This window comes from Mauremys mutica, chromosome 8 (genome assembly GCF_020497125.1).
Source record: "Mauremys mutica isolate MM-2020 ecotype Southern chromosome 8, ASM2049712v1, whole genome shotgun sequence".
NCBI classification, from domain to species: Eukaryota; Metazoa; Chordata; order Testudines; family Geoemydidae; genus Mauremys; species Mauremys mutica.
Window position 1 is genome coordinate 26,061,025 of NC_059079.1, and position 14,515 is coordinate 26,075,539.

The window sequence follows — 14,515 nt, forward strand, 5'->3', positions numbered from 1 at the left end:
CATGAGCACCATTTTGACTGTAAAACCATGCTGTGCTTCCATTTTGGCACTGCAGCCTCCATCCTGAGCAGAAAAAAAAACAACCAAACAAAAACCAGGAGGTGTCAGGAGAAACCCTTGCACCTAGCAGAGAGTTTACAATAAAGAGCAACCAGGATGGTCTTCCATTCAGCTCTAGAACTATCAGTTTTCTCAGTCAGCACTTCAGGTGGGCTAGAACTAAGCAACAAATCAGCTAATGAGCGACTTGAAGCCACTCAGGTTGTCACTTGATGTGGGGACTGGGACTTTATAAAAGGGAGATTCCTTCCAGCAAGGGAGGCAGTCGAGAACCAGAAGACAAGACTGGGCAGGAGGTGATGGCGTGTAGAAGAACAGATTCCCTGGAAGACATTAACACGCAGAAGGCTCTCAGGAGAGGGGAGAAAACGGAGTCAGTGTCTTGCATACAGGTGTTTGTTATTTTTCTATAGTTATGTATATCTCTTCCGCTTTGAGGAAAGTGTGCGTGGTTTCAGATTCCTATGCAGAGTCTGGGTGTTACTTGTTTCAGTTGTCAAAGACAACACAGAGTTAAACTATAAGCCCGAGTACCCAAGAGCTCTGTGGAGGGCATGTGCAAGCTACTGGTGAGGCTTGGGAGGGTCGGCACTGATCTTGGGGATTAGGGCAGCTGGACTGTAGGGTCCCATATCTTGAGAAGGGGTACCAGATTTGGAGTTGATATGCTAAAAGTTTGCCTGAAAGGCCAGATATAGAGACAGGGACTGAATGATGCTAAGACTCATTACACTTAAAGCCCATAGGATTCAAAGGCTGGGTCCATAACAGCAGCTCCATAAGCGTTCACAAGGGGGAGCTCAGCTAGAGCACACCAAGCTTCACTAACCTAGAAGAGAAAAAGTTTCACGTTTCAATAAATCAAGCTTTCTCAGGGTCAACTGATTGTGAGCCCATTGGCAAGGTCTGGGTTTAATGGGTTCATGCCCGTTTACCTGAGATCATGCCAGAATCACTGATTCATCTAGCTCAGGACTGGAACTAAGCCCTCGCCATGAGCCAACAATACGTCCCTGGTTTCAAGGAATCAAATTTCTCCTTCTAAAACAAGCAATTGTTAAGTGAGCCAACATTTAAAATAGGGCGACAGTTCCCAGGTATTGTAGTGATTACCAAATGGAACAGAGACCTGGGTTATTTGCCAGAGCTGGACATGCAGACTAGGAAAAGATAATATTTCTCCTTTTTTTTAGCAAGATCAGAGAACTCATTATCATAACCCTACTACCTAGAAATAAATTGCAAACATCTTCTCTTGAACTTGTACTTTGAGGGGGCAATCACGGAAGCAGAAGAAATTCAATACAACTACCCATAGGGTGACTTGTCCCATGTGCCCGACAAGCCCATTTATGAGTAGTAGCCTGGTAGAGCAAAATGCTTCTGTGGATAGTTCACAAACACTCACAACATTCTCCCCAATCACTGTTGGCTCTGAGCTCACTTCAGAACTTGGTATTTTTGCCATGCAAATAAAACAGTTCACTGAGCTCTAGTGAGTGGTTTGAGGAAATATGAAATTCCACTCAGCTGTTGTGCTATTAAAGAGAGGGCTTCAGTTCCCAAGGTTGTCCATTTGCAACCTTGCACAAACTCTTTTTTTTAATATTAAAAACAAAAGTGATTCCTTTAAAATGTTCATTTCATTTGCAGTCTGGGATACTATTACTGGTTCCAGATATTAGGCTGATAATTTGTGTTACAGTAGTCAAAATAACTGTGACACATTTCCTCTCAAAGATTGCATCTCATTCAAAACATATTTAACCCTACATTTTCAAAGGGTTGCTCAGATTTTAATTATACAAACTTCATGTCTGGTACTGTTTTAAATAGTTACATTCCAATGCAACTGTATAACCTGGGAATTCCAATACAACTGTATAACCCGTTATCTGCTGAAAACAGCTTCATGTTAATATGCTACAGTTGACTTAAAGGTTAAGTGACCTCTTAGAAGAATGTGAACTTGTGAATTAGGGAGTTCTCATACTCTCAGGTGGCATTTTATTCACCACAAGAAGTAACTGCTAATGAGCTCCCTAGCTAGCAAAAGCTAGATGTAAAATATGTAAAATTTGAAATGTCTAGTGTTTCATAAAAAATGGTATGTGAGCTTGGCTCATTAGATAAATTATAATAGATCAAAAGACAAAAGGCAAAACCAGGTGTCAAAAGCTGAGAGTGACCAGCCAATTTATTTTCTACTGTCATTTAATGGTGTAACTTTATTCAAGCTTTTAGTTGATACAATTTGCAAATAAAAGATTACTTCATCTAAAAAGTGTGCTGGGTTATTATATTAAAAAAGTACTCATTGTGATGGTTCAATATGCTAGAGAACATGCTCATTATGTAGATTTTCCCTGAATCTAGGAAAATGATTCAGTTCTTTCTTTGCTGGTCAAATCAAGGTTAAACAAAGTGGAGAATCCTGATTGGTCGATGTGGCAAAACACATCTTCCCTTTGAGAGTTAGACCCTGAGATAAGGTGAGGAAAGAGGACTCTAGTAAGAACAGCTGAATATACTAACACTGCTGCATGCTATACAAAACTAAATCAATGGCAAGCACAAAAGAAAACTTCAAAGGATGAATACTTGTAGAGGTACAAATTTCTCGGCCCTGCAAGCACAGTACATGGTGCTTTGGGCACTGCTATAAATTTTGGGGCAAAAATTGTTTTATGAGTGCCTAATTCAGCAAAGCACCTAAGCATGTGCTTAACATCCATTGACTTCAGAGGGACCTAAGCATGTGCCGTAAGTGGTTTGCTGATAAGGGATGAACTTAAGCATGTGCTTAAAGTTACCTGTGTGCATAAATGCTTTGCTAAATTGGAGCCTAAACTAATAGATATATGTCCGATTGTATGCCTTTATGCTTAAATCTCACAGAGTATATTACAGTATCTGAAGTAAAATGAGAAATTTTGAGCAATATGGCACGTTCTGAATACATGGGATATGAACAAAAGCAGGTGAGCAACCGCACAAATGGAAATGAAATATTTAGTTAAAATAAAAATGAAACACTTTAATCCTTTTATTATTGTTATTAACAACAAATGATAAATATAAGGAAATATTGCAGCATCACAAATGCACCTGTGTGGCAAGTATGTTAACTTTTAATGGCAGACAGTATTTGCTATTTGGACTTGATATAACCCACTATGTTACTGCTCTAGGTGCTAAAAGACAAAACTGTTCAAAATCAATTTAAAAAACAGGGTTCAAGTAATTAAAATATTATTTTTCATTTAACAGAAACACTATTGTGATTCCAGAGTGAGATGATTCAAGGAAGCACGTTCTAAGACTGAGTTTGATTATTTCCACTTGAAAGAAACATCTGAGAGAAAATTAACTTTTTGCTTAATTTATAGGAGCAAGAAGGCATTCTAAAGAGTTACATACAAGAGACTATTGACCACCTAAGGACAGAAGCCCCTTCAGATTCACTCTTCTGTAGGTGGTCCTTGACAGCTAATGCTGGATTGCCTGACATTAGTTTATAATTTGCACAGCATATGACCCTGCACTGAAATTACAGTATTATGAAATAATTCCTGCAATATTTTGTTTCTAACATTAGTTTTGTCTCTGACCCTTATACAGAATACAAAGCAAACATTATGGCAGCAGAGTTTGCAATCTCATTCTGTACTTTTTTTTTTGTTAGTGAAGTTTTTGTTTCCCCTTTTCTCATCCAGTAAATGCTTAATTCAGACAAGAGTAATGTAATTCAATTTTCATTAATTTACAGAATAAAGCAACTAATTATGCTTCCAGTTGTATTCATTCTGGAACTAAAGAACATTTAATAATGTCTCCTTCAGTTCCTTCCATACTTTTTTTCACCCTGCTGTGTAATTTCCTTTTATTCTCTACATTTCTATTTGAAACTTTTCTATTACTTCTGCCTTTTTTTTTCCTTACTAGGAAATGGCCTACTTGATAGTTTATCCCATGGTAGGATGGCTCATAACTCTGGGGCATAAATTCATTTATCTATGAATACTCTCTATTTTCCCAGTTGTCTCATGATCAACAATTTTGCTCTCAAGGTGCTCAATAAGCTGATATAATTTGCATACGCAGTACTCTGAGGTCTTCATCTGAGAAGTGTCATAACTTGCACTGTGCACAAATAGCACTGGATACCACACTTATTTTTAAGTCTTTAATTTTATAGTTACTATACAGACTACCTTAACCATTTAAAACAACAACAACAAATGCTAAAAGGGAATGAAAAAAACAAAACACTACAGTGAAACAAAATGTAAAGACAGCAAATTATTCAGTAAATCTCTACTTATAATCAGCACCAGCTGCAGTTTAATTAAACTCAACTGTTCACAGGTGTTCACAGGAGAATACTGTATAGATATATATGCACATGCACAATTCAACCAAAAAAGATTTACCTTAAAAACACCTAGGGCTTTAACACAGAAGCACAGTTCTCTATATTCTTGTGATTAATGTTCAGATTTCCTTCTGATATGTAAGGCTGAGATATTATCTCAGAGAAATCCACAAGAAAGCACCATAAAGCAATCGTGAGGGACACCAGCTGTGCTCGTAAATGTAGACAGTTTAGTCTAGCAGAAAAGCATTATCCACCCTAAGACTGGTATTACAGTTAGGTGTGTTCAGTGCATTGGAGAATACTAAAGGATTTAATATGTATTAAGGAGGGAAAAGTAAATAAAAAAGACTTTTTAAAGATCAGAATAGCTTTAGATGTTGCTTGGATCAATAACGCTCTCATCCCAAGTAAAAGTTCATTCACTAGGATATTGAGCTGCAAGATCAAAATGTCAATAAGGTGTGTAAAATTTAAAGCCAGGACATGTTCAGGGTTGGTACTTTTTAGCATTTGGTGATAATATTATAATTTTTTCTGCTCATTGGAGGTGTATGTGAAACCTGACAAAACTCACAACTGCTAAATCATTTTAAGTTAGTTTATTGCACACTGTTTCATGATCTAGCCCAATGAAACAGTCTATAAATACACATATCCCCAGTAGAGATTTATAATTAGGTCAGAATACTGCTTCTTCATTTATTACTAATTAATTTGGTGCAAATGGCAAAAGAGCCTCAATGACAAAAATCTATCATTTCAGAATTACTCTATTGCTAGGGCTGCACTGGTAGTTTGCACAGAGCTTCATTAAAAAAAGTTTGCAAAGTATTAATTCATAAAGACTGTATAACATTACTACACAGTATGTGTCCACTTCTGATCCCTAAATGCATTTTCTAATATTTAACTAGAGTGAAGTGTATCATTAATGCTAGTGGTCATCATGCATCAACCCTATTAGACTGCCACAGATTTAGTAGATAATGGATAACCCATTATCCAAATTATTATAAAACTTAATTTGGGGCAGGAGGGAAAGCATTATGCTCCAATCCCTTGTATAACAGGCATTTTATTGCTACATTAATTCACAGTAAAATTCATATTTTTGTTACTATATGACTATGCTGTTATTGAAATAGAATGATCTATGGGATATGGATGATAGAATACAGCAATGAAACATCAACATTAATATGAATGTACAGCTTTTTGTGTGTTATAGGATTATTGTAAAGCAGTAGTTCACATAATGATTAATACAGTGACAGTCTTGGTGACACGTTGCTAATAAATCTCTTTGTTACCCAAAGACAGAATACATCATCTCATGGAATTTAATCTTCAATCCTTTAAGGGGACAATTTTGGGAAGTTGAGCTTGAACCAAAACTCCTCTGAGTTGCAAACTGCAGGAGTTTCTTTTTTCAACTGACAGAAAAATAATTCTTTCAAGTAAGTCAATGGTAATTTTTTCCCAACCCATCTCAGCTCATTGTGATATTAATTTATTAATAGCTGCTGATTAAAGACTGAAAGAGGACATATTTACTGAAATAGAGACACAATTTAAAGGTTCGCTTTATAGTTTCCAGAAATGATTATAGTTATGATATAAATAAAAGTCATGTTTTTAATGAAAGAAGATTGCAGTTATTGGCCTGAGCCTTCTAATCACTAATTAATAAACAATAATGGTTAAAGGTCTAAAGGATTGGAGTTATGCTTTTAGGTTTGATTTTAAAAATATTTACCCATTTGAATAACTTCATGCATGTGAGTAGTCTCAATAGGCTTTGGGTTGGCCTCAAAGATACTTGCAAGCATAGGCTTTTGCAGAACCAGGGCCTACAATGTGTTTTAAATGGAAAAATACATAAAGAGGATGCAAGTAACTTTTACAATACAGAGAGTACAACCTCTGAATGGGTACAGGGAAATACTTAGATAAAAGTCTCCAAAAATTAATATCTGCCAAAGGAAAAAAGGACTTTTTTTCAAGATTAGGAAAATGAGCAAATAAGATTGAACATTGTACAATTATAAAATATTTTAAATTGTTCATGGCTCTGAGTAATGCAATACGATTACAATATCCTGTAACTACTGCCCCCATGATTTAGCTTTTGTTCAGTCCATAATAGGCACACAAGGCTTTGTGTTTACTAGTAAATTAATGTCAGCAGCGCTGAAGTTTTGATTGTCCAATAAAAAGACAGTGTGGGATAATTAAGCAATAACATACTGTTTCAGAGCCCTTTTTAACAGGAAAAAGTCATGACTGAATAGCAGCAGGGCCAGGTGATTTAATGTAAATGTAGGAAGCATTTTTTCCTGTAAAATGCATCAAATTTTTTTCTAAAATGCCCAAATAAATTAAATGAGAAAACACATGAAAAGGAAACTCTTAAATACAAGTATCAGAGAGGTAGCCGTGTTAGTCTGGATCTGTAAAAAGTGACAAAGAGTCCTGTGGCACCTAATAGACTAACAGACATATTGGAGCATGAGCTTTTGGGGGTAAATACCCACTTCGTCAGACGTAGTCACTCACGTAAGCTTATGCTCCAATACTTCTGTTATAAGATGCCACAGGACTCTTTGTCGCTTCTTAAATACAATTACTTCATATAAAGTTTAAATAAAAAGACCATCAATTTGCACTTATTCCCTGTATTATATTTTATTAACATACACTAGCACAGTTACAGACAGTTTATGTAAGAAATAACAATGGGAGAGGATATGGGAATGTAAAGAGTTCATGCCTTAGTTGCATTGTATCAGATAATGTGTCCCTTTAATTCCAGTTTCAACATTCTAAATGTTTTCTTTCTTTATTGTTAGTGGAATGGAAATCTATTGTGGGCGTTAGAAACTTGGAACTTGCAGCAATTGATTTTAGGTAACTTGACATTTCAGCTGGGGCTCTGCAGAAGTGAGTCATTTAATAAAAGATGGCATTACAGTAAGATGTCATTTTCTCAATTGGTGCCAAGCTGGACAGAGAAAACTTGGCATCAATGGTAAAAATGTCATTTCCTTCAGCCACATTGAGTGGTACCATCTGCCCATTATCTCTGACTCAATACAGTGTACGTTTGAGTTGCCAGTTTCCAGAAAGATGCTGTGGTTTTTTATGGTCGTAGGTTCATAAAGCTTGCAGAATATTCAGCTAGAATTAAATACAATGGAAAAACATTGGGGTGGGAAGTGATGAAACACTGATATTAAATAATTTTTCTGTGTTATAAAGGAAGATACTAAAACTATCACATCCAGCCTGGTTTGGTCGTGAAGGCATGCACACTGCTTACATTTATCTGAACCTGCTTAATTCCTGTCTTTTCAACTCTGGGTTTTGCTTTTCTGTGGTTTGTGAGGAATGCAGCATAGTCTATAGAATTTGGAATATATGAAAATAAGAAGTGCAGTCTATCAAGCAGCGATATTACCAAAACTGTGACACATAACAAAGAGAGCTATGTATGCACTGTAGGTATCTAGGCCAGGAATGGAAATCAGCTAAATATGTAGGCACTATTGGTGAGAATGTCATCTGAAAAAAAAGATATTTGAGAAAATGTTAGGTGAGAACCCATTTAAATGTTGAGTCGGACATGTTTCAATTTGAGGGTCCTTTGATCTTCTCCCCAAATGGTCAAGAAGATGTGCTGCAGTGAAGCTCTGTGCTGCAGTGCCAATGCAAAGCAGACCTGAGGCTGATAAGCTGGCCATGGAAGGAACTTCCCAGTGCAGGGGGAGCACAGCAGCTCCTACACACCATCTACCCCAGCCAACTGCTATTGTGGTTGTGGTTGTGGAAAGTGGCATATACCAAGAGGCTCCTCATGCATCTATGATGGATCCATCCATAGCAGCCATTGGCAGCTGGTATGATTTAAAATAGGTCTACTTTATTCAGGGGAACTAGTTTGGCACACAGATGGCTGAGGATCGGGGAAGTGAAAAGGCCTCCTTTGAATCCCCTGCCCTAGAAATAACACAGTGGAGCAATAGGAACAAACAGAATGGAGCAATAAAATCTGGTGTATAGGGGAAGAAAAGCTGAGACAAGAAAGGAATTCTAGGTGGAGAGGGAGATATAAGCAGAAAGGGAAGGTGAAGCAAAGAGAATTGTAACAGAGAAAGAGAGGAATGAGTGGATTGAAATTTGCAGCAGAGAGATTATTATTATTAAGATAGGTCACAAACTATGGACCAAGGACCTGGATCTTCGAGTGTAGTTGGCACCATCAGCTCTCATTGTCTTCAGTGGGAACTATGTGTGCAGCATCTCACAAGGAAATTTAAAAAGACCAAAAATATACTTCTGCTTCACTTACCTGTCAGCATTGAGTTTAAGCTCACACTCTGCTAAAAGATAATGATACCTAAACTAGTGTAAGAAATGCACTTCTCCATCCTGTTTTATTATCATCTTGATTTTTTAAATCACCCATTTTTGTTGTTGCTGTGAGTTTGAGTGTTGGTGATATCAAAAAATATGGAAATAGAAATTCACAAACCTGAGTGACTCTACTTGGGTAGGGATAAGTTAAAAAGCTTTGTAGTTCATTTTTAAAATATATATACTTCTCCAGTGTAAGTGTACAGCTGTATTCTGTTAAAGACTATGGACCTCAAATATATTATATTATTATTTTATATTGTATTAAAATTATATTGTGGAAGCACCTAAGGCACTAGCTGAGATCAGGGTGCTAAATGCTCTACAAACACATAGTAAGAGAATCTTTGCAATGAAAAGCTTACTATTTAAATAGACAAGACAAAAGGAGAAAGGACTTACTGTTATTACCAGTGTACTGATGGGGAACTCAGACACAGAGATAAAGTAACATATCCAAGGTGACACAGGTAGAACCCAGGTCTAGAGACAACCTGGAACTGGACCTGTATCTACTAGGGTTTAGCTCAGGGCCTTAACCACAAGATCCCTTCTTTACCTTTTTTTATTTTTATTTTATTTTATTTTTGGTCACATCTTAATTTTTAATTGATTTGGTTAGATACAATTGCTCACTATGTTTATGGTCTCAGGCCAAAAGTTTTAAATACAATGATAAATCTGCTCACAAAGGTCCAGGAATAAGGAGACACACAGATAAAAAGAAGGAAGAATTGTAAATATATATATAAATTCTCTCTCTCTCTCTCTCTCTCTCTCTCTCTCTCTCTCACACACACACACACACACACACACACACACACACACACACACACACACACACACACACACACACACACACACACACACACACAAATGACCCTCCAAATTTCTGGTGGATAATTTCTCTCAGTGAACCAAGCAAAATATTATTTTATGACGGTCTTCCTTATTCACAGAGAACAATGGTTCAACTAGTTCAGCATCATCTCTCCTATCAGGGCTTATGGCTGATGCTCTGGGGCAGGCATGCTCAAACTGAGGGGGATTGTCCCTTGTCCTGAGCTCAGACACTGTGGAGTTACTCAAGAGGAGAGAGCAAGGTCAAAGCAGCAGGTAGTTCTATCAGAGACAGGGTTCCCCTTGGATCTCTGTCCCTCTCCTGTCCTGTTCTGTCCCTTCAGTCTGTCTCCCCCATGCGTGATGTCCAGGTAACACACCAGGTTCCAGGTGGATCAATTTTTCCCGCTCTGTGCTCAATAACAAGCTCCTCCATATCACTGTTATGTGTCAGATGTGGCTGCTGTTCTAATTTCATTAATGGAAATTTGCATAATTAACAATTCTGATGAAAAATCCAGATGAGATTCTCCACGACAATATTTGTGAATACTTTATCCCATTTACTGACCACTAATACATATGAAAGTGGAGCCTGAGTTCATTTCCTTTGATAAAAAGTGGTGCATGATTGTAAAAATTTGGGGATCCACTGCTATTCGGGAAGTGGAAATAACTTCATCTTCCAGCTAGAAAATGTTCTGCAAAATGTCCAGAACAGCTTGGAAAGGTTCTAATGTAATTTAAAACATTAGACATCTTTGGGTTTTTGGTCTAATTATTGAGCTAACTTGCCAGCTATAATTTTTACATGTTTTCAAGCTGTTTACAGTTTCTACTGGAGTATGATAAACAATAGTATCATTAGTATTTGCATGGAATTTAGAAAAGCTCTTTATTGAACTATTTGTATTTTATTTTGACAGTTGTTAATTCAAAAATTATTTTTAAAAAAATTGATTCCACAAGAAAAAGAAGAAGCCTGGATTTTGCTTATTCAAATTAACTATGTGATCCATCATCCTGTCCCATCTTTTCCAAAATAATGTCTTGTGTGATGACTTATTGCCTGTTTGTAAAGAGAAGTGAATGGTACAGAAAATGTAATTTACTTTTCTGTTCTGCACTGAATTTATTGTTTACTAATTGAAATGTCATATACTATGAATTATACAACACAAAAGACAGTCAAAGGGAATGTCTGTGCTGAAAAACAAACAAAATCATTGGATCATTGGTTCAAGTTCAAATAATATTAACTGAGCTAAAAATTTGCCTTTGTGGATGACAGGTAATTATTTTCCCAGTAATCAATGCTAATCCTTACTGGAGTTGTATTCTCAAAGCCAATGTATCTTCATAGCAAGGGGTGGTATGTGTTTACAGGTAGTTGACTCATTTTGGCACACGGTAAAATGTTTGTTATCTTCTCTTTTTTTTCTGTATTTTGCATGACTAATGGCATGAATCTACTGATTAAGAAGGCTCTTACCTTTCCTACAGAATTTTCAAACACACAGCAAGCCTCCCTCTGTAATTCAGAGATTACCTTATTGCCCCATCTGTCTATATTCTCCCATTAGACAATAATACATGTTGCAGGTGCATGGGTTGAGTATGCAGGGAGTATGCCATGAAGCATAAATAAACACGACAGGTATAGAGAAAGAACAGAGATACAATAACTCATCAATGTCACTTTAGGTTTAACACTCTCCATACTAAAAGCTCCCACAAACATTATGAGTTGGATTAAGTATTCTTCACTTCCTGTCCTAAATTGCTGTGTAATATTGATTTGCTTTTTTGAAGAAGCTGTCTTGTTTTTCCTGGATGGGTGAAAGGTTAGTAATTCTTATATAAGCATACAAATAAAGACTTACATAAGTGTAGCAGTTTAGATTATTCAAGTACAGACAACACCCGCTCAAAGATTTGAAAATTAGGAAATCGACAGTTAAATTAAGCCAAACACACTACTCAGAAACAAGTGAATAACAGTTTATAGGTAGTAGATTTTTCATGGTACGTTTAGCCCATGTACATCTTACACATACACAAATGCCTCACCAAAACAAACAGAAGCAAGGAGCCAATCTTTTTGGTATATGTCTAGAAGATCAAGCAATCTACTAATGAGAACTCAAATTACCAAAGAATCCCCTTTCATCCATTGACTCCTGCCAATCAAAAGACTTTCAAAATGCATATTTACTGGAGGGGAAGGTATGACCTTGAATGTCACAATGACACTACTTAAGAATGACTTCAACTATTGATCTTGCCCTGAAATTTAATAACTTTGCTTAATTACTACTAATTTCTTCCAAAGTAAACTGGGTATCTAGTTTTGTCAAAGAGCTTTGTGAGCTAGAGGTATGAGAAAAAAAGGTGAGTTTCACAAAAAAATTTCCTAAAGGACCCATTTCAAATATACATTAACTAATTAACAGATTTAGCTGAAAATTCACAGAAAATCCATTCTATATTCTAAGAATAAAAGTGTAGTAATTTCAGGGAAAATACACATATAATTAACAAAGAGACTGAATTCCTGCTTTAAGCACAAGTCAGTAGACATAACTTGAACTATGGAATTAACAATCAGTCTCTCCATACATTAGTGTGTAACTAATTTTTTTTAAACATTTTTAGGGTGCTTTGGGATCCTACTGGCTAAAATGTGCATTGTAAGTATAAAGCATTGTAATTAAAACATTTGATTCCTCAGCTGATATGTAGCTTACTTTTAACATACTATTTTAGAAATAAATGTAGTACTCCTGAATGATGCCGGATTCATATAATAGATTCATATAATTTCACAAAGGGGCACCAAAATGCTATCAGATGGCTGGATGATCAGAGTTACATGGACTCCACTAAAAAACATGACCTAGAGGAGAAAGGCACAATAGTTTGGTCTACCTCTTCATAGATTCTGCTACAAACTTGTCCCCTGATTTTGCAAAGATTCATGAAGTGCTTAAGTTTAAGCATGGGAGTAATCCTATTGATCTCAGCACAAGGCAAGGACCCTGATATGAGTTAGAACATGCAGGTCTGGGCTCATCATTATCTCTTTATTTCTCAGTTTTCCCATCTGTAAAATGGTGAGGATAATTCTTTCCTGCCTCAGAGGAGTGTTGCAGGGCAAGATTCATCATTGTCAGAAATGCACTTTGACATCCTCAGATGGGGGGTGTTATATTCTCTAAGCACAAAGCATCACTATCGTTGCTATATTAAGTGCAGTACATATTCAGTTAGCTTGGGTTAAGTGAAAACTGAATTGTTTACATTACCAAGAATAATGCCTCTAAAGTAAAGGATTTAAAACTGGCCATTTTGGCATATTAAAAATCATTGAGCTCTTTTGAAGATCCATATTTTAACATATTTGGAGCCCTTAATTAAAGGGCTAATGAAAACATAAAATACACTATTTGCACTGGGATTTCAGGAGTGTTCATACTGGTATAGAAGAGTCTCTCCTGTAGTATATGTAATGGTAGAGAGCAGCTGTTTCCTTTGTCCATAACTTGTTCACTAAGGGCATGTCTGTACTACGAAATTAGGTTGATTTAATAGAAGTCCATCTTTAATAACCAATTTTATACAGTCGATTGTGCATGTCCCCGCTAAGTACATTAGGTCGGTGGAATGGGGGTGGTTGTGTAGACGCATTCATTATAAAATTGACCTAATGTGGCTAAATTCGACCTAACCTCATAGTGTAGACCTGTCCTAAGACTTTGTCTAAAGTAGCTCCATCAACAGTAGCCATGGTGAGAGCACTAGTGTAAATGGAATACAGGCATTTTTAAAACAGTGCCATCTGTTACAGTGAACTATTTGGGTGCGTGCACACAGGGGCACATGTGTTTAATATCATGGCAGTACAGAAATCCCCAGGCAGAGATAGTTGTAACAACAAGAGATAACTAACTGTGCAAATTTATTCTGCTGTTAAATCAATGAAATCAGTTTGCATTTTGCCTCAACGTTAATAGAGCTGTATTGGATAGACATAAATGATTACAGGACTGATAATGTTCCATATTTGATTTTCACACCCACAGCTCAGTGTGCTAATGTTGACTGCTGATACTTAAAAGATAAATCAAAGTCAAATTATGGGAAAAGGGCAAGGAGAAGGATTGGATTTACCTGTGAGAACTAGTATCAAATGTAGTCCAGTCAAGATTTAAAGGTCAACACAGTGTCATCTCTCTTGAGATCCTGCTGTTAAATTGTGATGAATTAGTAGTGAATAAAGAAATTGGGTCCCTTCTTACTGTTAGACTTATCTTCAGGATTACCTTGACTGGCAGAAATGTGTGATAGGGAAGGTGCATCAAAAAATGTTATGTTGTTTTTTCTTCTTCTTTTGTTGTCAAGAGTTTGATGAATGAGAGAAGATAGCCATGATGAAAATCCTGGTTAAACTACTTTCATGTGTACAGTAAACCCAGTTTATTATATACTGTACAAGGCTAATCTTACTGGTAGTATGTTATTTATTATTGTATATATCTTCTAAGGTCTCAGGCTAATGAAAAAAATGATTAATAATGATTAAAGAAAGCTTTGTTTGTAAATATATACTGAAATCTGATCATGCACTATCTGAGAACAAGGCATGATGCTAAAAACAACATAAGAAAAAAGATTAAGTAGGTGGTCTCAATGAAACAGTAGTCAGATTAATTGATTATTTATAAAGTTGAGACATTAGCATGACTCATTTCTTTCGAAACTACATAATGCTGCTTCTATGTAAAGGACAATCAATGGCAGTGAAGAGGAACTAGACTCTAATTA